This window comes from Ceratotherium simum, chromosome 12 (assembly GCF_057802395.1).
Source record: "Ceratotherium simum simum isolate JZ-2026a chromosome 12, ASM5780239v1, whole genome shotgun sequence".
Lineage (NCBI taxonomy): Eukaryota > Metazoa > Chordata > Mammalia > Perissodactyla > Rhinocerotidae > Ceratotherium > Ceratotherium simum.
Genome location: NC_141911.1, coordinates 25726760 through 25752581, shown reverse-complemented (window position 1 = coordinate 25752581; position 25822 = coordinate 25726760).

Sequence of the window (25822 nt, the reverse complement as noted above, 5' to 3'; positions counted from 1 at the left end):
TCCTTGCTCACTATTCCTGACACTTTTACCTCTCTGCCTAGACCATTTCTTTCTTTATTTTTTTATCAAAGGATATAATTGACATACAATATTCTATTAGTTTCAGATGTATATCATAGTGATTCGATATTTATATACATTACAAAATGATCACTATGATAAGTGTAGTTACCAACATCTGTCACTATATAAAATTATTATAATATTATTTACTATATTCTCTATGCTGTACATTACCTCCTTATGATTTATTTATTTCATAACTAGAAGTTTGTACTTCTTAATCTCCTTCACTTCTCCACCTCCCACCTCCCTGGGAACTACCAGTTTGTTTCCTGTATCTATGAGTCTGTTTTTGCATCCTCTGTTCTGGAACATTCTTTCAACAGATCTCCTGGTAATTCTACCATTTCATTCACATGTCTTCAAATGCCAATTCCTCAGAGCATCCTGCATCATCCTTGCATTTAAAATAGGATCCCTTCTCACTCAGCACTCTCTCTCTTACTCTGTTATATATTTCTTCACAGTACTTATCAATATTTGACATAATATTCTACAGTTAGTGGTTTTGTTTTTCTTTCTTCCTACTAGAATATAATAAGGTATAAAACAGTTGAGATTTTGCCTTTTATTGTTGTTGTTCACAGATATAAATTCTTCTACCTAGAAAGTATGTGACTTACAGGTGTTTCTCACTAAATATTTGTTCAGTACATGCTGAGTGAATAAATGATTTTTAAAGACACTTCTGTTCATTTTTTCACAATAGGATTTTTAAAAGACCAATGACAAGACTTGTTTGGGAATATATTTGCACAATACATGTTTAAATAAGAGCCCAGTACCTACGGAATAAATAAATATTTTATTTATTATTATGTTTCCAATAAAGGACAGAAGCCAAAGCATGGTTATCAAATTTTTAATTTTTCATGTAATTAAATTATCAAAACATATAGCCTATTTTAGCCTCTAATTCATACTCGCTAATTTCTCAAAACAATTTTACTTAATAGAGTAGTTTGGGAAAATAAATTCATTGTCTTTCAATTAAACAACATTTTTGGATTTGTTATGCAGCACCGATATCAGCCCTATTCTTTATTTGATCAGTCTCTTTGATGGATAGCTAATTGACACCTATATTTCTAATTTGAACACTGTTTCTAATTTTGAACACAAAGCTAAAGTTAATTCTGACAATTTTTAAACCCAATTGCTCATTTTATAAAGAAAGTATTCTTCATGTTTCAGACCTGGGGAGGGGAACAATAGCCAATGAGGAGGCTTCAGGAGTATGAACTGTTCTTCCCTATCTATCCTATGGAACAAAAGCCTTAATCTTGTTGGGGGAAGGTCAACAAACAGTGTGGTCCTTACGGCACTGGAGAAAAATCATTACAGCTAGAACAAGGGAATTAAAATACAAAACATTGTACTTCTAGGAGAGAGGCAGAAATGTGCACTGTATGCAGAAATAGAGCCAGGGAGGGGCAGGGACACTTAGGGGACCACCCTACCTGAGACTAGGAACACAATGCCTGTCTAAGACTGTGGCTTACTTAGAAAAACAGAATTCCTCCTCAACTGCCCTCTATAAAAAAACATTAAGTAACAAGTAAGAGTAGAATATTGCTGGGAGAAGAACAAGAAGAGGACAAGAATGTCCAAAAAGACCTTCTCTGAGGCACCACAAGACTGCAAACATAAAATTGAAGGTGTCACAGTCAAAAATGTAAGAAGACACGTAGCAGGACGTAGGGAATGGATATAAGAGAGAAATAACTTCAAGGAAACTCATGAAAAGTAATACCATGGGTAATAAGTAAAAGCTGAATATGCACACATGCACACACACATACACACACACAGGTGATCTGTGTCTACAGAAACAGGTAGAAAAATGAGCAGAACATTTTTTTTTTTTGACATGGGAAAAATATGTTTTGGGAATTGGAATATCTTATGTATTCAGAGGGTAAGTTTTTTTTATGACCCAGACTCTTTCATCAGATCGGCTGTGGTGATTTTAGCTTAATGTGTCTGTGAAGCATATGCAAAATGCTCCCTTGTATTTTCAAGGACTAAAGTTTGAGCGACTGTAATGGAGAGGGAGCATCAATATATACAGCATTTAATGTTGACCTGAGTTACGAGCAATTGCCGTTGATGGCAGCATGATTGGAATTAAGGGCAAGATTTGGCCAAGTTCATCTCCTTGTTCAGCAACTCCACCAACTCTCTGACTATCATGTAATAGACAGCCGACTCATACTCTCACGCCTTCAGGCCTCCCAGGTTTCTCAGATTTGGTCAGTAGATTAAATAATCACAACAAAAACTTTGTAGTGGAAAAGAAAACATATTATTCAACAAAAGACTTAATGAGATTAAAAAAATATTTTAGAAATGCCTAAATGATATATTAAATTCGATGTCACTGAATGTTGACAGTACAGTTTTTTATTTAAAATGTTTTGATCTTGTATAATTATAGCTTTCCTAAGGGTGAGAATAACATATTTTATTAAACACCTATAGGAAAACTACCCAATTTTTGGAACTATATTGTTTAATTTGGTGAAGTTTTTAAAAAACTTTTTATATAAAGATAGCTGTCTATAGTTTAATTTTTATTTGGCACTATACCATAGAGAATTAATTATGTGAATTACGATATTACATGCATTTGAAATATAATAACCAACTTTTGAACATGAAATAAGAATCTTCATTAATTTAAGAAAATAATGACCTTTTTCTTTTACTGTCAATATCAATGTTCTAAAACTAAAATTCAAATTTATTTGTTATCCAAAATTCTTCACGATTTTAATCTTTTTCAGCATGCCTGATAATATAAAAATATAAATAACAAAAAATCAGTAAGAATAAATCCCTTTGAAATTTATAGAACTTTTTCTACCAATAATGAAGCATATGCAACACAAGGGAAAACTTTCTTCCTGTCTCATATTCCTTTCAACTGAAACAGGAAATTTTTAAAAGTAAAAGAGATTCAGTTGAAATCCATTATTTAGTTTTTATATAAAAATGGTTGTCCATGTTTTGATTTAATAAACTAATTAATAATTTTTTTATTATACTAAAAAATTGTCATAAACCATATGCTACCTACTCCCTAAGTAAGAGTAGAGCTTGCAGGTAATGGAGAGGGAGACAGTACAAGCCGCACACAGACCACAGCACTTTTCAGACTGAAAGGTGGAGGCACCAAGAGTAACAAGATGGGACACCGGCACCTCAGGCATAAACTAGAATGATCTCCAGCAAATTGGGACTTAGGGTCACTCTAGTTATCTATCTGCTGTCCTATTTCAGATATCCGACTGAGAATTCTATTTGCTCTGCCTTAGCCACAGACTGTTGGTCACTCACCTGGTAGCTGGGAAGCAGAGATAACGAATATAGCTGTGGAGGCAGCAAGGAGAATGGTAGTGAGTTTTGAATAAAAGTTGTAAAGAACTGAAAAAGAGTAGGAACAAAAGACTGAATAGGCTTTCTTTATAGACTTTACTGCCCTGGCATCTGAGATGAAAAATCTGAGCGAGGGACTGAGGCACTAGCAATTTACCTTACTGTACTGTAGATTTTGAAGATTGATGGCATTTTGTTCTTCTTGTACAGCACATTGGATACATGAAAAGTGTGTATGGGCTGCCTTAGTGCACTAAGTTTATATCTGATTTATAAGCTGCATAGGGCTCTCCATCAAAATAACAGAAAAGGTTTTAGTGTTGCTTGGAACGACATTCTGACTTTTGTCTAAGAAGGAAATGTGATTTAAAGTGTATCGCCTTCTTGATGGGGGAATCAAACCCCTCCCCACTGCCTATTTTACAACTTATTTCAAATAAGGCCCTCAATTTGGTGTGTGGCAGGTATGATTTCCTCAATTTTGACAGATTTATGATGATCCTGACAATAGCACCACCAAATAATGGCTCTGCTCTAAAAGGGAAGGTACTTACTTTTGCCTTTGAAGACTTAACAGCTTATCAAGGGGATAATGTCACAACTACTAAAATGCCCACTGTTGCGTAGAGGAGGCGGCTTCCACCTAAGACTTCAGTTAACACTTAAATAACCTAGGGAATGGAAAAATGTATGAGAATGGCAGTCTGCCTAATTTTTGGTTTTAAAAAAAGACTGACATAATTAAATAGGAATCTCTCAGTGTTTTCATGAGCTTGACTATGCTCTGTATGGTGTTTTGAAGAAGTGCTTCTCAAGACCGACCAGTCTCAAACCCCTTTTCTAAATAAATACATAAATACATTTTGAAAGAAACTTTAAAGGAGACTTAAAAATCTTAAAGTAATTTTATAAAATTTCATTTTCTTAGATTTTTTAAAAAATAATTTGTATTGAAATATATTCACAGGAGATTCCAAATACAATTTGAGCAATATTATATAGGTCTGTAAGCTGAAGAGTTAGGGGAGTTGAAGAATATTAGCTTTGATACATGGCCATGATATCCATGCAGATTTTATAGCCCAAATGGACAATTTACAGAATATACAATGTTTTCAGACTTCTTTTAAATAAATATCAAATTTTATATTTTATTTAATGTATAATCCATTATCTGGTAGGCAAAAAGGTTTATCTGAGGGTACAAAAATATGTGTAGATGAAAGTTTTACCATTTAATGAACATATACCTAACTATTCCAAATATCTAAACAAATAAATGAAAAATAAAAAAATTAAAGTACTATGGCCTCAAAAACCTAAAATACCTCGGCATAAATGTGTTCAAGTATGTGCAATATCTCTAACTGAAAATAACAAAACATTGATAAGATAAATTATAAAAGACCTAATAAATGGAAAGCTATTGCTTGTTTAGTGATTTGGTTGACACAATATTTTAAAGATGTCAACTTCCCAAATTGGTTTATAGATTCAATGCAATCCCAATAAATATTCAAGAAGATATTTTGCAAAAAGTGATGAACTTGTTTTAAAAATAATATGACAACACAAAGGACCTGGGGTACCTAAGAAAATCTTGAAGAACAACAAAGATGGAGTATTATACAACCATAACTCAAGATTTACTGTGAAGCTACAAGAATCACAACAGTGTGTTATACTGCAAGAATAAACAAATAAAAGAGTTTAATAGAATACAAAATGGAGAAGTAGACCCAGAAGTAGATTTCAGAAGGGAAAGGATAGTTTGTTTAGTAATTGTATTGAGTCAATCTATAGAGAAAATAAATCTTGACCTCCACCTCATATCAATACAAAAATTAATTTGTGAACTATAAAATAAACGTGAACAAAATACAAAAATCTTTACAAGAGAGCCGGCCCAGTGGTGCAGCGGTTAAGTGCGCGTGCTCCACTTCAGTGGCCCAGAGTTCACAGGTTCAGATTCCAAGTGCGCACCAACGCACCAGTTGTCAAGCCATGCTGCAACAGCATCCCATATAAAGTAGAGGAAGGTGGGCATGGATTTTAGCCCAGGGCCAATCTTCCGCAGCAAAAAGAGGAGGATTGGCATCGGATGTGAGCTCAGGGCTAATCTTCCTCACCAAAAAAAAAAAAAAAAAAATCTTTACAAGAAAAATAAAACAAATTCATGGCATTGAGACATTCATATGTTTTTTAAAAGCACAAAAAGCACTAACCATGCAAGATAAAATCTGATAAATTAGCCTTCATTAATATTAAAATTACCTTTATTCCAATAGAGATAGTTGAGAGAATGAAAAGGGAAAATACAGATGGAAAGAAGATTTTCATACAACATATATTAAAGAAATAAATTATATTCAGATATTTTAAAGAACTTCTACATGTCAATAAGAAAAAGACAAATGACTTAATTTAAAAGTTAGGTAAAGGACTTGAACTTGCATTTCACAAAGGAGGATATTCACATAGCCAATCAGCATATGAAAAGGTGCTCAACAGGTGCTCATCAGGAAAATACAAATTAAAATCACAAACCAATGTGTTACATACTCACCAGAATGGCTAAAATTTAAAATATCGATAACTCATGACAATCATTCATTGTAGCTTGTAATGCAAATTGGTACAACAGCTTTGGAAAACTGGTAATATCTACTAAAGGTAAATACATACTCAACTTATGACAAAGAAAATTCTACTCCTATATAACAAGTAATGAGATAAACAAGTGCTTATGTACACCAAAAAGATATTTACAGGAACATTAATAACTGTATGCATAATAACAAAATGTTTGTCAACAGGGAAATAGACTAATGACTTATGGTATGTTCACATAATAGAATATTACAAAATAGTAAAATAAAGAAAACACTAATACACACAACAACATGGATGAATATTGCAGATATTATATTGCAATAAAGTCAAAAGAGTGTATTCTATTCATTTAAAATTCCAGCACAAAAAAACTTATGTATAGATATAGAAATCAGATTATTGATTATAATAATAATAGGGTCCTATTGCTTAGACAGTGGTACAAAGGAACCTTTGACACTTCTGGAAACACTGCATATTTTGAACTGAGTTATATTTATATAGATGTATATATTTGTAAAAAATCATCAATCTGTATATTAGTGAACTGTAAGTACTTTACTACATGAATGTTATCCTTCAATAAAATTTAACAAAAAGTTGTAGAATACAGATAAAGCAATGAATAAAGGAAAGTTAAGAGCCTTAATTACATATATTAGAAAGGAAAAAGGCTAAAAGTCATTGACCTAAGCATCATTCCCAATAAGATAAGAAAAAAGAACATCAAATTAACAAATAGAGAATAGAAAGGAGAAAATGTATTTAAAAAATTGAAGTAACAATTGAAATATATAAAAGCAATATATAGAGAAAATCAAAATAACCTTGCTAAAAATAAAATAAACCTCAGCAAAGAATTGGGAACATTGATCAGGAATAAAAAAGCGAACACAAATATCCAATATCAGTAGTGACAAAGGAGGCACAATATATCACAATATATCAAAATATGTCCTAAAATCATCAAAGATAAGATAAAGATATTATGAAGAACATTTTGTAAATAAATTAGAAAATATGAATGAAACTGATTATTCCTAGTTAATACAACTACTAAAAACAGACATATAAAAAAATATGAATCATCCTATAACTTTTAAATGAAATAAATCTTAATTAAAAACGTTTTCTCAGGAAGATTCCCACCTCAGTTTGTTTGCTGTTCAGTTCTATCAAACGTTTAAAGAAAAACTAATACCAATCTTCTGACAACTATTTCAAAGAATAGAAAAAGATAGCTTTCTTCCAATGTATTTTATTAGCACTCATAGACTCGCTACTGTTAAAAAGAAACCACAGACCTAAAATGGCATCACGTCTGCCAAAAGCCCGTGACACCAAACCTAGATTTAATGCCTGATCTCACTGCAGTTTCAACCTTTCCCAGAACCGTAATCTTAATTGACCAGTCTGGAATTTTCTGGTCAAGCACCAGTAAAGTAGTCTGTCACGTGGGCCCTCTCCATCCCCCAGAGGAAGAATAGGCAATCTGCGCGATAAAACCTGCGCCAGTTCCCTTCTCCCAAAAAAGAAGATGTCCTGGCCCCAAATAACTCTTTCTTTTCTCTTACTAGTAGTTCCCTTGCCCCATCCTTCTTCCTATATAAACCTTCCATTTTGTACAACTCCTTGGAGAGCTCCTCTATTTGCTAGATGGGATGCTACCTGATTCATGAATGGCTTAATAAAACCAATTAGATATTTAAATTTACTAGGTTGAATTTTGTTTTTTAACACTACCAAACCCTGACAAGGATATTAATGGAAAGTAAAATTCAAGTCCAAATTCTTCATGAACATAGATGCAATAACTCTAAACAGAATATGAATAAAGCAATTCCTTTTAAATAGAGGGAATATATTTATATTCTATCATAAACAAATTGGTTTCCCCATGGACTGCTAAGTTCTTATAATATTCGAAAATGTATTTATATAATTTATCACGTTAAGAAAACAAACAAAAGTCATAAACTTTTCCTTATATGCAGAAAGCCATTTAATAAATAGAGAACTTCTTTAATCCTTTTTAATCTTAATAAAGGGCTTCTATTAAAAAAAATTCTTCAGCAAACATCATACTTGATGGTGAATTTTTGAAAGCTTTCTCTTAAAGATAATGAATGAGACAAAGATGTTCACTATCAACACAGCTATCAAACATTTTATTGAGCATATTAGACATTCCTTTAAAGAAAGAAAAAGAAAGAAATTATGTAAATATTAGAAAGGAAGAAAAGAACTGCATTATCAGATATTATAACTATGTAAATATAAACTTTAAAATATCAATAAATTAGAAACATCAGAAATTTGGTTTTGTCAGGTTTCTGCATGAATTTTTGTATACAATCATTTATTAAATTATATTTTAAAAGATAACATTAAAAAAGATAATTAGAAATAAATCTAACAAAAGACATTTAAAATCTCTGTATATTGAAAACTACAAAACATTTCAGGGAATTTTTATATACCTAAATAAATGAGGAAAAATAGCATGATTATACATTGGAAACTCAATGTTATAAAGACATCAGTATTTCTATAACTGACCTATAGGTGCAATGCAATCACAGTCAAACTCCTAATCGTTTTTATTTATTTATTTTTATTGTGTTTGAAAAGCTAATTTTAAAACATTAATTGAAAGACAGAGGGCCAAGTATAGCTAAGACATTTTTTTTCTGTGAGGAAGATCAGCCCTGAGCTAGTATCTGCCAATCCTCCTCTTTTTTGCTGAGGAAGATTGGCCCTGGGCTAACATCTGTGCCCATCTTCCTCCACTTTATATGAGACGCTGCCACAGCGTGGCTTGATAAGCGATGTGACGGTGCATGTCTGAGATCCGAACCCATGAACCCCGGGCTGCCACAGCCGAGTGCGCACACTTGACTGCTACGCCACCTGGCCGGCCCATAGCTAAGACATTTTTGCAGAGAAAAATAATATAGGAGGGTTTATGCTATTGTTTATCGAGCCCCATAAAAGCTAGATTTAGGAAACAATGCTTTCTGATTGTAAGGTAGGACAAAGAGACTGACAAAACAGAAGGTAGAATTTAGAAGCTGTTCTACTCATACGGAAAATTGATTGATGATAAGGGTAGCATAGGATAGCACCAGGCAAATAGTCTTTTTACATAAATGCTTCTATATTACATATCCATATTTTAAAAGTCAAATCACCCCTATCACACATTATACATATAAATAAATTCTTGATTAATGTAGATCTACATATGAAAGGCAAAGTCACAAGTCTTCTGGAAGATAACATAAGAGAATGTATTCATGACTTTGAGGTAAGGAATGTTTTGTACTGACCAAAAGAATTTTTAAAAAAGCAATATTTATAGAGGAAGGATCGAAAAATAGGACTAAATTGAAATTAGAAACTTTGGTTTCTCAAGAGACATAGTTAAGAGAGTAAAAAATCAAACTACAGGGCAAACTGGAGTAAATATTTGTAACAGATATAACAAAAACAGGCAAACTAAAGCAGTATTCAGATTATTGATAGAACCTCTTAAGAAAAATACAGTCATTCCATGAGAAAATTGGGAAAAACTCATGAAGAGGATCTTCATTAAAGATGATATCTAACTTCAATAAAAATATGAAAAGTTGACCAACTTCATTTGTAATCAAGAAATTTCAACTTGAAATTTTAATGAAATACAACTGCTTGCCCATAAGAAAGGTGAAGATTAAACATTCTGAAAACAGTAAGTGATGGATGTAGAGTAAGTAAACTTCCCTACACTGCTACTGGTAATATAAAATAGTACGATCTCTGAATTTCAGATTAGCTGTATCTGCTAGATTTGAAGGGACACACACCCTCGATTTGGCAATTCCAATTCCAGGATTATATCCAAAATAAATGCGTTTATTGTTATACATACATCAAGAATAAAGAAGAACATTCAATGTACTATTATTCATAATAAATAAAACTAGAAACAAACCACATTTCTGGCAAAAGAAGTATTGTTAAATAAATTTCATACCATTGAATATCATACAGCAATGAAAAGGAATGCACTATAGCTGCATGCATAAACAAGGATGGGTCAAATTTGTAATGATGAGTTAAAGAACCTAGACCTAAAGGATATACTTGTGTATCATTTATATAAAGTAATATTAATGCATGATTTGATTTCTATAAAAACAGGAAAAACAAAACTTCACTTTAAGAGATCAAAGTAGTGTTAATATTTGGCAAAGAATGAAGAGATTCTGATAGGGAACAGGCAAGTGAGAGTCTTCTAGGTGATGGTACTATTTTATTTCTTGATCTGGATGGTGGTTATCCAAGTATCTCCTTTGTGATAATTCATTGAGCTGCACATTTATGGGAGGTTTTGATATTTATCTGGTTGTGTTTTATATTTCAAAAAGTGTAGCAAATTCAGTAGTAAAATAAAACCCCCCAGTAATAACAATGACAAACTTTTCAAAATCAGTTGGCTAATTTTAGATATTCATAATTGTAGTAGAACAGACTTGAGGGTTTTAGTGAATAACAACCTGAATAGTAACAATCAGAGGTATAAATAAAATTGTATGACATGGGAACAATTTAATAATCTTTCATTCATGATCACCCCACATTACTCCATATTCATCTGCGTAGTACATCAAATTTTCTTAGGACTTTATTAAAATTAGTCTACTAAGTTTGAAATGTGGTAGGAAATTTCATGAAAATAATGCAAAGATAATAATACACTTAGAATATTATTCTCAAAATAAAATTTGGTTAAAATATTATGAAAATTATTTTATTTATCATTTAAACAAGAAAGTTGCAAAAGGGAATTTTATGTATAGTTATTCCTAAATGATAATAATAACTTCTCATAAATTTCATTAATAAGAAAGAAAACCTTGAAAAAATATAGAGGAAGAAACTGAGATTGTATGACACAGTATCTTTTACTGTGAATTATAATGTAGCTTCATTTTGTGAGAACAATGTTTCAGTCCTCTTCCTGTGCAAGAGAAAAACTCCAAAATATACCGATTCGTTTCTTATTCCCTAAATTTGCAAACACCAAACAAAACACAGCTGTGGCAGTTGTTTTTCAACATATATAATTTTACCCTTTTAAAGTTTATTGTTTGTACTCTAGAAATTAATGGCATAGGGTCACATAGGTCTTTAGGCAATCTGTCTTTCATGTTTAAAGATATCATTTTTTATTTTACATTAGGATAATTGTACATAGTTTACTTGTTTTCTTCCACGATTCTCCATCAGCTTAAGTGTTAATATAAATTGAGGTTTTTATATTTGCCATTTAACTAGTCATGTTTAATATGAGTGAAAAAGATAATTATATGAACATTAATTTTAAACTGGCAAAGTACAGTTTTACCTGTAGAATAAGATCATTTGGAAAGTTTCTATTGTTGACCTGTCCGCTCAAATAGCTGCTTTGTCTTTTTGTTTCCTTTTTAATTCATCATTTATTTGACTGAATTCAACAAATATATTCGTTGCAGTTTTAGCTCAAAAAGAAAACTCTTCTTAGAACTATTGCTTTGTCATAGTTCACATACAGCACCAATTTAAAGGCATATATTCTTTACGGTATGATTCACATTTTGTTCTTCATCTGGGAATAGGAATACAGCTTACCTATATACGTCTTTTCAGATGTTTGTTGCGGGTTCCAAATTCTTAAATGAGATTTGTCATAAGAAGTTTCTTCACACTTTACAATGTAAAATGCTGTATGTTAGTGGTTATGATGAGACTTAAAGAATCTTATTTTTTAACAGCCAATTATAGATATTTTAAGAAGACATAAACTTTCAGACCACAAATAATCAGTCTTGGTAAGTCTTAAAAACCCATTATCCAAATGTTAATACAGTTATTGATTATGACAGTGGAACAAGATAGCTTTACAAACATAACCAAATCTGTTTGCTACATAGTTTTGGCTTTAATATTGATATAGGCAGCTGCTCCCAACAGGACAGCTGGGCTAAGAATGTAGATACTATGGAGAAAGTATCTGCCTTATCATAGGATTTGAAGCATTCCTCTCGGAGTGGTTGGACGAGGAGTATCTTAACCAGTAAGGCATGGGCCACTTTTCAGAGCAATTCAGAACCTTGCAGACACTTGTGACCAGTGATCAAGGTGGTACAGAGGACTAAATGTTGGTAGGAGCCTTTGCTTAGTGATTAAAAAGAAAAAAAACACAGTATTTTAAAAACACTTGGTAGCATAACTTCCTGTTAGCAACCATGGGATCCAGAATTATTCAGACTTGGGCTTGAAATTGACTTCTGCTTTTTATTAACTCTGTGAACTGGGCAAAGTACATAATCTCTGTCTCATTTGATTTTACACTAAAATGAGAACTACAATCCGTCTCTTATGTGATTGTTCTGAGGATTAGGAAAAAAAGGTGAATTAAAACTAGCCTGTGAAAGCATTGAAACCAGCAAAGTTAGCCATTGATGATTAAGCAGCTAGTAACTATGGGGGATTGGAATTGGCCACCTCAAAATATGTCCCTGCCTGACTGACATTTTGATCCCCCCACCCCCACAAACTGACCAAAAAGAGTTTGGAATGGGAGGCCTGCCCCCAGGACAGGCCATCACCGTAGACATCTCCTGGTATCTGGGAGGGTCCTTGCTAAGCCCATTCTTAGTTCCGGTTACCCTGTGTAAGAGACATTTACATTTGTAAAGGAAATCTCCATTTGTACAGTTATCTTCTTCCCTGTACCTGGAAGAAGGGGGAGATGGCCTCACCTAGAAATTTGTCAGAGTGGAAGGCGAGGACTTAAATCTGCATGATAAACTTGCCCATTATTAACTGGGCTGTTCAGGCAATATGCTATCTGATTACCACTAGGTTCCTGTAGATAACATCTCCCTGGAGCCTGGATCACCATGGTAAAGGATGTTTGAGCTATTTTTTTCAGGAATTGGAACCCCTTGTCCACTTCAGGCTGGTTGAGACCACCAACCCATCAACTGGGCCCATGCAGACATATGTCCAATAAGGGACCTTTTGACATCAAGAGTTTAAAACTCCCCCCTCAGGGCATTCTAATGCAGCCATTCTGTGAACAGGCATCCTATGAAGAGGCATGAAGCCTGACTACCCTTGCGCAGATCATCAATTACCTCACCTCTCCTCACCTGCAATCATTTCAGACCACCTTGCCCCCTACCCCATAAATATCCCTGAGTCCCTATTTTCAGGGAAGCAGATTTGAGATTCATTCTTCCATTTCCTTGCTTAGCTGCCTTGTGATTAATAAACCCTCTCTTTCTGCTGCAACCTCATCATCTTGGTGTTTTGGCTTTCTGGGCAGTGGGCAAAAACGGACCTGGTGTGGTAACAGCATTAACATATTTAGATTTATCTACTTATTTGTTTGTTTATTTGTTCAATGATCATAATGTAAGTTTAAAGAAGTAAAACATATAGAAATAAAATTTATTCATTCCATCAAGAATATTATGGATATTAATTTTTGTTTGCTTGATGATAATAGTGTTCATAATTTTAGTTCACCTTCATAAAAAACTTGATTAATTTGTTTTACTCAGCCAGCAATACTTCCTATTGCTGACTGTTTTCCATCTACACTGTTTATCCTTCTTCTTTTCATCCCAGACTTGTCTTCCCTTTGTGTTTAACCTAAATCAGTAATGTTACAAATTCCAGGCACCTATACTAGAAACTCAGAGACATTTTCAAATACTTCAATGCCCATACATAGAATCAGTTTCTACAAACTTCTGAAATATCCCCCCAATGTAGTTTTTCTCAAACTATTTTTTTTATCTCTATATTTACTGTTCTTATCAAGACCATCCTGTATTCTCTTCAATTACTGGCTGATTGGTAATGCACCACTTTTCTTTTCCCTTCCAATTTCATTCTGTTGTTATAAATAAAATTCCCAGACTTCTATAAAAGCCAGAGTCTATACTGAATGGGAACAAAATTTGCCCCCCCCAAGTGTTTCTCTTTAACATGAGGATTATTTTAGGCTGATTATTTATAAGAAACGAAAGACTCAGAAAGTTTTCCCTTGTTACTTCCCAGTCATCTGCCTAAAAGAATTCAGATTAAAAAACCTGTTCCAGGAAGGGAGCCATCACCTTAGCATGACATGAACTGGTGGCAGACAGAGGGGAACCTAGAAAAGTCTGTTTGTTAGACTCTCCTTTGTGCCCCATTGTTTCTGTGTGGTCAAGCAGACATTTGTTTACCAAATGTTTGCTCTTTTTCATCTACTTGTGACTTATCTTCCTTCCCTTTGAAGTCCCTGACTCTTCCCATCCCCAACATCCTCATTTGTCTTTCGCTAAGGATGGTATTTAAGGTGAAGCCTCCGGCCATTTTGGCAAATTATTCATTTTTTCTGGATTTCTGCCATATGTACATGTTGTTAAACTTCTGTTTGTTTTTCTCCTATTAGTCTGTCCTTTATTACAGGGAGTCTCTCAGCCAAGAACTCCAAAAGTGTAGAGGGAAAATTATTTTCCTCCCCAACAACCCTTGTACTTTAGATCTCTTTCCCTTCTCTCCTCTGCAAGGCACAATTCTATGAGTTTTACAGTCTTCCTCATTCAGAGTTCTATTTTTTGTCTAATAAATAATTCTGACTAGCTAAAAATGTACTAGAATTTTTCTGTCTCAAATACGTATACATCAATATCTCTATACAAATATATGCATAAGCATATAGATAAATAGATTTATATCAAATTAAATATATATCTATACATGTGATATATGTATAGACATATGTGAATATATGCACATATAGATATATATATATATATCAAATCTATTTATTTGTCTAGCATCTATCTATTTATCTATCATCTTGCTTGTACCACTTGGCTTAGGCTAGGTTATGATGTGGTATAAAGGAATGCCAAATTCTCAACGAGTGGCTTAAAACAACAAAGACTCTCTTTTGCACACAATGTCTGTCTGCCACAAATTGAAAGGAGTCTATGCTTATTGAATCCCTTTAGGGTGTTGAAGCAGCCTCCAACCTAAATGTTGCTAGTTGCTGTGCCAGCGAAACAGAGATCTCTGAAGGGTCTCAAACCAAAAATTAAATGTTCTGGCCCAGAAGTAGTTTTCATATCTTAAACACATATCACATCTTGGGCATTATTCAAGTTAAGCAAGCTAGGAAGTATGTCCACGTACCCAGAAAAAAGACTTGAAAATATTTGATGAATGCACTAGTTCCAATGACAATATACCTTTTATCACTAAATATTCGATTCTTCCCATAGGCAAAATAACCCACTCCACCCCTAAAGGAAATAACCCAAAAGCTCATTCCATTGACAACATCGTGGCATCAAATTCAAAGTTCAGCAACTCTGAGGGATGCACAAATATCTCTTCATCAGACCCAGATGGTTCCCCCTTGATTTAGAAACCTATGAAATAAAAGCATGAGTTTGTTTCCTCCTCGTATAATCAATTGACATATGTAGAACAGGGATGATATAATTACAATAAATAACCTTCACTCAGATATGTGAAGAAAGGGAAACAAAGCATCTGACCTACAGCAATTCTGTGATGCCTTTGGGCAGACAACTGAGTGAGGATGGAGGCCTCCCCCCACGCTGGGAGTAGCTCCTTTTTTCCCCCAAAGACCCCAACTCTGTCCTCCTGCAGTTTTCTCCTTTTTCATTATCCTTTTTTGCTCTACCTGAAGGGACTTGGTGGAATTTCTATTTTGTGAGTTCTGAGCAACTTTTTTTAGCCTATGTCATGCACATGGACATCTGGGGACACAAATTTTGTTTCAAGTCTTGAAAGGTTATATTTTCTCTCAGATATTTAGAAAACATAGTCCTCTCAAAAATTTAATGAGTTTTTTGCATATTTTAATCCAGGTTGCCACCGAGTGCTAGAAGCCTAACGAGAGGGGTAACAATTAGTAAACAGAAGAGCTGGATTCAAACCCAAACTGCAGGGCCCAGTGTCTCTGTCCCTGGTCACAATGCTACAATGACTCTTGTTTTATTTCTTTTAACTTTCCCAATCATAATCACTTTAAAGGGCAAGGATTACAACTTCATCATACTTGTGTACCTTAAAATATTTAGTATATACTAAAGGCCTATTATTTATTTATTTATTTTTTAATTTTTTGTTTATTGCAGTAACATTGGTTTATAACATTGTAAAAATTTCAGGTGTACATCATTATACTTCTATTTCTGCATAGATTACATCATGTTCACCACCAAAATACTAATTACAACCCATCACCACACACATGTACCAAATTATCCCTTTCACCCTCCTCCCTACCCTCTTCCCCTCTGGTAACCACCAATGCAATCTCTGTCTCTATGTGTTTGTTTATTGTTGTTATTATCTACTACTTAATGAAGGAAATCATACGGTATTTGACCTTCTCCCTCTGACTTATTTCACTTTGCATAATACCCTCAATCTCCATCCATGTTGTCACAAACGCCTGGATTTCATCGTTTCTTATGGCTGAGTAGTATTCCATTGTGTATATATACCACAACTTCTTTATCCATTCGTCCCTTGATGGGCACTTGGGTTGCTTCCAAGTCTTGGCTATTGTGATTAATGCTGCAATGAACACAGGGGTGCATGTATCCTTACGCATTGGTGTTTTCAAGTTCTTTGGATAAATACCCAACAGTCAAATAGCTGGATCATATGGTAGTTCTATCCTTGAGTTTTTGAGGAATCCCCATACTGTTTTCCATAGTGGCTGCACCAGTTTGCACTCCCAACAGCAGTGTATGCGAGTTCCCTTCTTTCCACATCCTTTCCAAAACATGTTGTTTCCTGGCTTGTTAATTATAGCCATTCTGACGGGCATGAGGTGATATCTCATTGTAGTTTTGATTTGCATTTCCCTGATAGTTAGTGATTTTGAACATCTTTTCATGTGTCTGTTGGCCATCTGTATTCTTTGGAGAAATGCCCGTTCAGGTCTTTTGCCCATTTTTTAATTGGCTTGGTAGTTTTTTTGTTGTTGAGATGCACGAGTTCTTTATATATTTTGGAGATTAAGCCCTTATCAGATGTATAGTTTGCAAATATCTTCTCCCAATTGTTAGGGTGTCTTTTCGTTTTGTTGATGGTTTCCTTTGCTGTGCAGAAGCTTTTTAGTTTGATGTAGTCCCATTTGTTTATTTTTTCTATTGTTTGTCTTGCCCAGTCAGATATGGTGCTTGAAAATATGTTGCTAAGACCGATGTCGAAGAGCATACTGCCTATGTCTTCTTCTAGAAGTTTCATAGTTTCAGGTCTTACATTCAAGTCTTTAATCCATTTGAGTTAATTTTTGTGTATGGTGTAAGGTAAGGGTCTACTTTCATTTTTTTGCATGTGGCTATCCAGTTTTCCCAACACCATTTGTTGAAGAGACTTTCTTTTCCCCATTGTATGTTCTTGGCTCCTTTGTCAAAGATTAGCTGTCCATAGATGTGTGGGTTTACTTCTGGGCTTTCGATTCTATTCCATTGATCCGTGTGTCTGTTTTTGTGCCAGTACCATGCTGTTTTGGTTACTATAGCTTTGTAGTATATTTTGAAATCAGGGAGTGTGATATCTCCAGCTTTGTTCTATTCTCTCAGGATTCCTTTAGCTATTCGGGGTCTTTTGTTGTTCCATATAAATTTTAGGATTCTTTGCTCTATTTCTGTGAAAACTGTTGTTGGAACTTTGATAGGGATTGCATTGAATCTATGGATGGCTTTAGGAAGTATGGACATCGTAACTATGTTAATTCTTCCAATCCAAGAGCACGGAATATCTTTCCATTTCTTTGTGTCTTCTTCAATTTCTTTCAGCAATGTTTTATAGTTTTCAGTGTGCAGATCTTTCACCTCTTAGGTTAAGTTTATTCCTAGGTATTTTATTCTTTTTGTTGCAATTGTAAATGGGATGGTATTCTTAATTTCTCTTTCTGCTACTTCGTTGTTAGTGTATAGAAAGGCAACTGATTTTTGTATGTTGATTTTGTATCCTGCAACGTTACCATATTCGTTTATTACTTCTAAAAGTTTTCTGGTGGATTCTTGAGGGTTTTCTATATATAAAATCATGTCATCTGCAAATAGTGACCGTTTCACTTCTTCCTTTCCAATTTGGATCCCTTTTCTTTCTTTCTCTTGCCTGATTGCTCTGGCTAGGACTTCCAGTACTATGTTAAATAAGAGCGGTGACAGTGGGCACCCTTGGCTGGTTCCTGTTCTTAGAGGGATAGCTTTCAGTTTTTCACCATTGAGGATGATATTAGCTGGGGGTTGGTCTTTATTATGGTCTTTATATATGGTCTTTATTATGTTGAGGTACTTTCCTTCTATACCCATTTTATTCAGAGTTTTTATCATAAATGGATGCTGTATCTTGTCAAATGCTTTCTCTGCATCTATTGAGATGATCATGTGGTTTTTATTCTTCATTTTATTAATGTGGTGTATTATGGTGATTGATTTGTGAATGTTGAACCATCCCTGCATCCCTGGAATAAATCCCACTTGATCATGGTGTATAATCTTTTTAACGTATTGTTGTATGCGATTTGCTAGTATTTTGTTGAGGATTTTTGCATTGATGTTCATCAGTGATATTGGCCTGTAATTTTCTTTTTTTTGTGTTGTCCTTGTCTGGTTTTGGTATCAGGGTAATGTCGGCTTTGTAGAATGAGTTAGGGAGCTTCCCCCCCTCCTCAATTTTTTGGAAGAGTTTGAGAAGGATAGGTATTAATTCTTCTTCAAATGTTTGGTAGAATTCCCCAGGGAAGCCGACTGGTCCTGGACTTTTATTTTTGGGGAGGTTTGTGATTACTGTTTCAATCTCCTTTCTGGTGATTGGTCTATTCAAATTCTCTACTTCTTCTTGATCCAGTTTTGGAAGGTTGTATGATTCTAAGTATTTATCCATTTCTTCCAGATTGTCGAATTGGTTGGCATATAGCTTTTCATAGTATTCTCTTATAATCTTTTGTATTTCTGAGGTGTCTGTTGTAACCTCTCCTCTTTCATTTCTGATTTTACTTATTTGTGCCTTCTCTCTTTTTTTCTTGGTGAGTCTAGCTACAGGTTTGTCAATTTTCTTTATCTTTTCAAAGAACCAGCTCATGGCTTTATTAATTTTTTCTATTTTTTTTTGGTCTCTATTTCATTTATTTCTGCTCTGATTTTTATGATTTCCCTTCTTCTACTAATTTTGGGCTTTGTTTGTTCTTCTTTTTCAGTTCCTTTAGGTGCATTGTTAGATTGTTTATTTGAGATTTTTCTTGTTTCTTGAGATAGGCCTGTATTGCTATAAACTTCCCTCTTAGAACCGCTTTTGCTGTATCCCATAAATTCTGGCTTGCTGTATTTTCATTTTCATTTGTCTCCAGGTATTTTTTGATTTCTCCTTTGATTTCTTCATTGACCCAGTCGTTGTTCAGTAGCATTTTGTTTAATCTCCACGTATTTGTGGCTTTTCTGATTTTCTTCCTATAGTTGATTTCTAGTTTCATACCCTTGTGGTCAGAAAAGCTTGGTATTATTTCAATCTTCTTAAATTTGTGGAGACTTGTTTTGTGGCCTTATATGTGATCAATCCTGGAGAATGTTCCATGTGCATTTGAAAAGAACATGTATTCTTCGGTTTTTGGGTGGAATGCTCTGTATATATCTACTAGGTCCATCTATTCTAGTGGGTCGTTTAAGGCTGATGTTTCCTTATTGATCTTCTGTTTGGATGATCTATCCGTTGGTGTAAGTGGAGAGTTAAAGTCCCCTACTATTATTGTGTTACTGACTATTGCTGTTTTTATGTCTGTTAATAATTGCTTTATATATTTAGGTGCACCTACATTGGGTGCGTAGATATTTACAAGTGTTACATCCTCTTGTTGGATTGTTCACTTGATCATTATGTAATGCCCTTCTTTGTCTCTTTTTACAGTTTTTGTTTTAAAGTCTATTTTGTCTGATATGAGTACTGCTAACCCAGCTTTCTTTTCATTGCCATTTGCGTGGAGTATCTTTTTCCATCCCTTCACTTTCAGTTTGTGAGTGTCTTTAGGTCTGAAGTGTGACTCTTGTACGCAGCCTATATATGGGTCTTGATTTTTTATCCAATCAGCCACCCTATGCCTTTTAATTGGGGCATTTAGTCCATTGACATTTAAAGTAGCTATTGATAGTATGTACTTATTGCCATTTTTTAACTTTTTTTTTCTCAGTGTTTTAGTAGTCCTTCTCTGTTCCTTTCTTCTTCTATACAGAATTGATGGTCACTTTAGTTTGACCTTTGTCTGAAAGCTGTACTCTTTACCTCCCCTCCTCCTTCCTTTTATGTTTTTGATATCATATCTAACCTCTTTTTTGTGTATTTGTATCCATTACATTCTTATCATGGAAATAGATAATTTTTCCTATTTGTGGTCTTCTCTTTTCCCCTTAAATCAGTCCCTTTAACATTTATTGTAATCAGTCCCTTTAACATTTATTGTAGCACTGGTTTCTTGTTAACAAACTCCTTTAATTTTTGCTTGTCTGGGAAATTTTTGATCTCTCCTTCCATTTTGAATGATAACCTTGCTTGGTAGAGTGTTCTTGGCTGTAAGTTTTTTCCTTTTAGCACTTTAAATATATCGTGCCACTCTCTTCTAGCCTGTAAGGTTTCTGCTGAGAAGTCAGCTGATAGCCTTATGGGGTTTCCTTTGTATGTAACTTGACTTTCTCTTGCGGCTTTTAGGATTCTCTCTTTATCTTTAATTCTGGACTTTAATGATGACGTGTCTTGGTGTGGGCCTCTTTGGGTTTATCTGGTTTGGGGCTCTCTGTGCGTCCTGTACCTGGATGTCTGTTTCCTTCCTTAGGTTAGGGATGTTTTCATCTATTATTTCTTGAAATAGATTCTCTGTCCCCTTGTCTCGCTCTTCTCCTTCCGGGACACCTATAACACGGATGTTAGTGCACTTGATGTTCCCAGAGGTCCCTTAGACTGTCCTCACTCTTTTTAATTCTTTTCTCTTTTACCTGTTCAGCTTGGGTAATTTCTTCTAGTCTTTCGTCCAGCTCACAGATCCGTTCTTCTGTATCCTCTACTCTGCTTTTGAGTCCCTCTAGTGAACTTTTCATTTCCAGTATCGTATTCTTCATTTCTGATTGGTTCTTTTTTATATCTTCCATTTCTTTGTTGACATTCTCACTGGGTTCATCTATTCTTCTCCCCAGATCAGTGAGCATCCTTAACACTCTTAGTTTGAACTCTCTGTCGGGTAGGTTGCTCATTTCTGTTTCACTTAGTTCCTTTTCTGGGGTTTTGTCCTATTCCCTTACTTGGAATGTATTCTTTTGCCTCCTCATTTTGCCTCTTTCCCTGTGTTTGTGTCTACGTATTAGGTAGGTCAGCTACGTCTCCTGCTCTTGGATAGGTGACCTTATGTAAGTGATGGCTTAGGAGGCCAGCCCTGTGCTTCCCTCAGTATTCAATGTTCCAGGGGTGACCCCTATGTGGGCTACGTGTGTCCTTCTGTTGTGGCCTGTTTGCTCTCTCTGTAGGCACCCAGGGAGGCCGAGTTATGCTCCTGGCCAGCTGTTGTAATGCTCAGCTGCTTGTAGTTGTTGTGGGCCCTTCAGTCTCTTTATCAGGTCTGGGGAGCCCCAGCACAGTTGGCTGCAAGTTCTAATACCACATTTGTGTTGCAGTATTTCTTTTAAGTGAGTAGGCCCCCAGCGTGGCAGGTTGTTAGGCTCAGGGCCTTACAATTGCTGTAAGCCTCTAGCCTATTAGGTCTCTTGTCAGCTCTCTGAGGATTGCAGCTGGGTGGGGCTGGCCTCAGGCACAGGAGCACCCAATTGTTTCAGGCTTTGGAAGGTGGGGCAAACCCCCTATGTGGGTCTTTGAGAAGCACAAGTCTTCTGCAGCTGACAAGCCCTGCCGCCCACAGGTCCACACACAAAGTCAACACAGTACTGTCCCATGTGCGCGCCCCAACCTCCTGAAGCGGACCCAGTCTCTCCACTGCTGGAGCCCCACACACTCCGCCACTGCCCCACACTCTCCACCCGCTCCTTGTGCACACCCTGCCCCACTGAAGTCGGCTCAGTTGCCAGGCTGCAGAGAATCCAGTCACCAATCTATGCAGGCCCACAAGTTGGCTGAGGGCTTGTTGTTGGGTGGGGCTAGTCTCTAGGGTGGGCTGCCTGCCTTGGCTGAGCTGGATTAAATCAGTGCTCTAGCGGGTGGGGCAGACCTGGGCTAGCAGGCCTCAGGGAGAACTCCAATGGCGTCTGTGTCAGCACGCCCACACCAGGCCACAACAATGGCCGCCGCCAATGTCCCAGTCCCTGGAGAGGTCTCACCGCTCACCGAGATGCACTCAGGGCCTATCAGGTGAGTCTCTTTTCATCACAGCACTGTGCACCTTTCTTTCTGGTGATTTTAGGTTGCTTTCTGAAACGGGTCAGTTTGCGCGCAGGCCCTTTAAGAGCCGGTTTTAGTTTCTTTGTGAACCGGGTTTTCTGGGGGTGCTCCCCAATGTTTTAGTAGCAGGCACAGTCAGATATTATGCCGCTGGTCTCGATTGTGCTGGGTCCACAAAATGCCCACAGCGGGGGCGCTCCCCGGCTCAGGGCCCCGCGCCTCCAGGGAGGGCTGCGGACCTGTGGGCGGCCCCTGGGCGGCTGCCATGAGGCGCTGCGGCTCCTGAAGGCACAGTTTTTCCTCTCCAGAAGGGAATTTCTGCCTCTTCTACCTCAGTTAGGATTGTCCGTTGTTGCAGGAGTTCCTCTTATCCAGTTTTCAGTTCTGTCTCAGGGGTAATTTTCCACGAGTAGTTGTAAATTGGCTGTGTCCACGGGAGGAGGTGAGTTCAGAGTCTGCTTATGCCGCCATCTTGACTTCCCTCCAGGCCTATTATTTTTGTACTGAAAATACCTAGTTTATTTTACAAAGTTTAAACAACAAGGTTTTGAGATCATAGACCATCCCGACCTCATTCCATTTTATCAATTTCTCACTATGACACGCTGCCTAACAATCAATAACATATCTGACAAGTGCTATGATCACCTTCAGCTGTGTCAACTTCATTGATATAGATTTTACACAATTTTTAACATATCTAGGCAGTAACATTGCCTTGGCTATATGTTTTACAGCATCGTGAGTTATTTTAAAATCATGATACACTCAATATACAAGTTCTTTTTTAATCCCACAACCAATCCTTACCACTAATTTTTCTTTACCCCACTCTCATTTATTTACAAATACAATTTATTATTATTTTATAAAACGTCAATTAATTATAAAAAAGATTATTCATATTGTTTATATTGTTTTGTAGCAATTAATATTTAAGGTTTCCACCTTTAAAAAAAATGCATGGTATCTTGTTCCTGTCACTCACTAAATTGATAGCTGTTCCTCGGAGGTGAGGATCAGCTGCAGATTCGACAAGAATTTGCCATGTTATCACCAACGTAACTGTTGAAAATGCTAAATGGGATAGGAATTACATAGTACGGTGACACAAAAATAAAGAATTATCAATTTTCTGAGACAGATTATTGAAGCAGCAACAGAATTATCTAAAATAAGCTATGATCATGTGAATACCCAATGCACAGCTTATCTTCAAAGATAATACTCACTCTGAGGTATATTATGTGGATCTGTGGTGGAGAAAAAGGGCACAGAACAAATATTAAGAAAACCAGTATTCTCTCTTCATTCTGACGCTTACAATCTGTGAGACAGACAGTCACTTAAACTCTACAAATTTTAGTTTTGTGTATTAATAATAAAATGCCTGTACACTATTGGCACATTGCAAGCATTTTAGTACAATAACATTAGCCTTATCATCCATTTTCATCTTCATCAGGGTCAGCAACAGCAGCACGTCACAGTACCATTTCAGCAGCAGTATAACAGTATCACAAATATCATTTATTGAGTGCTTTCTGTATGAGAAAAAGGTTTTTTGTTTGTTTTTGTTCATGTGATCCTTCCATTAAGCCTAGGAGGTAAGTATTGTAAATATACTCTACTTTTTTAAAATGAGAAAACAGATGCCCAATGAAATTACACAAATTGTTAGTTATTGACAAAGTTTAGTTTGGGTATGAGATCTGGCTTGAAACATTATGCTATTCTGTAAAATACAATGGATTTGAAAACCCTTTGTAAGGTGTAAACTTTGGCAAATATCAAGCATTATGCTTCTGAATAGAATGTAACTAAATAATCTATGATAATTTGACATCAATTTTTATTAGATTACTCTATCTTTTCTTCTTTTTTTTGGTAAGAGATTATGCTTAATTCTATTAATCAATGTGAAAATCTTAAGTGAAAACTCTCTGAGAAAATTAAAACTAAATTAATAAAATGAAAGCTCTGGAAAAATTTATAAAGGAGCGTTACAGCAACATTTATTGAAGTAATAATAGAGGGGGAAACCAATAAAGATTTAAAAGATGCAATAAATAGCAATATGACTAGAAACAGCTGATGAATATAGAAAAAATGATCAACTTCATCAATACAATCAAACATTGGAAATTTAATTACATAAACAATAAATTACAGACTTAATAAAGATGATAAATGGTGTTTTTCCGTGGTAGATTAGGCAGAAATTCACATCAACCTCAGCTAAAATTGGAATAAGCACAACTTCCTTTAAAAAAATAAATAACGTTGGCTTTCTACATGAGTTAGGAAGTATTTCCTCCGTATCTATTTTCTGGAGGAGATTCTGGAGAAATTGTGCTATTTTTTCATAAATGTTTGGTAGAATTCACGAATGATATCATGTGGGCCTAGTGTTCTCTTTTTGAAAGTTATTAATTATTGATTCAGTTATTTAACAGATATAGAGCTATCAAGAACTTACCTGAGCTGCAGAGGGAGCTGAGCAGCCAGGCATCAGAGTCATCAATTAAAGCAACAACATGAGAAAATGAAAGTAGCGGTGAAACCTTTAATCACTTACATCAACAGTATAAGTGAAAGCCTAAACCTGGAAAAAATGCCCACCATTCCATGTTCTATTCTCCCCCATGAGTCAGTGCATTGGTTCAGGGTCAGGTGTATCAGCACAGAGGTGGGGGACAGTTCACTATCAAGGAACACAAAAACAAAAGGTTTCTGTAATTTTATGAACCCTGAGGCTGGAGGGAGGAAGCAAAGGGAAGATTTGGAGTAGAAAACTACTGAGTACTGAGTTAGAGTGAGAAAAAAATGTCAAGTCCACCTCCATTCAATAAGGAGGTCTGCGTAGAGGCACCTGAGGAAGACCTCACCCAAAGGCCACAGATAAAGAGGTCTCCATCTGAAGACACTTGGGCTAAGAACACAGCTCGATATGTGTAAGAGCACAGCCAGCCAGTTGCAGTTGACTGCAACTCCCTTCAGAAACCGCAGTTCATTGTCTGTGCACCAGATAGGCTGTGGCAAGGCCAGCTTTCCGCCATGGCCTGCCGGGTAAAGCGTTTATATTTGTCTTTGGTCAGCTTGAAAAATTACATGTAGATTTTTTGGCCAGGAGCCAGACTTCTCAAGAGCTATTCAAGTTGTCTGTTTCTCCTTGCGTAAGTTTTAGTAGATGGGATGTTTCAAGAAATTGGTTGGTCCATTTCATCTAAGATCAAATTTGAAAGCATAGAGTTGTCCATAGTATTCTTTTATTATCCTTTTAATGTTCAGTATTAATGACTCCTCTGTCATTTCTGAT